Source organism: Melospiza georgiana, chromosome 13, assembly GCF_028018845.1.
Source record: "Melospiza georgiana isolate bMelGeo1 chromosome 13, bMelGeo1.pri, whole genome shotgun sequence".
NCBI classification, from domain to species: Eukaryota; Metazoa; Chordata; class Aves; order Passeriformes; family Passerellidae; genus Melospiza; species Melospiza georgiana.
Window position 1 is genome coordinate 7,915,280 of NC_080442.1, and position 386 is coordinate 7,915,665.

A 386-nucleotide genomic window follows, 5' to 3' on the forward strand; every position below is an offset into this window, starting at 1 on the left:
GGGGGGGCGAGGCTGTGGGTGCTGGTTGTTTGTTTATCCTTTCCCTCAGTACAAGCGTTCCCGGCATGTACCGGAGCGCGTCTCCTCAGAGCTGGCTGTCCCTGAGCCCGGCCCTCCCGCGCTCACACCGGCACAACGCCCCCCGCGCTGAAGGGGCCTCCAGCAGCCCCCGCCCGGCACAACCGGCGCCGGGGCCCGCGCTCGGCGGCGCGGCGTTGCCATGGCGGTGCCCGGGGCGGGCCGCGGGGCGGGCCGGGCGCTGCGGTGCCGCTCCGGTCGCTGCGGAGCCCGGGCCGCTCTGGGCGCTGCGGCCGCCGGGCCGCGGCGGGGCGCGGACTACGCTCGCCAGGGTGCTGCGGGCGCCGCCCCGCGCGCAGGCGCCGGCC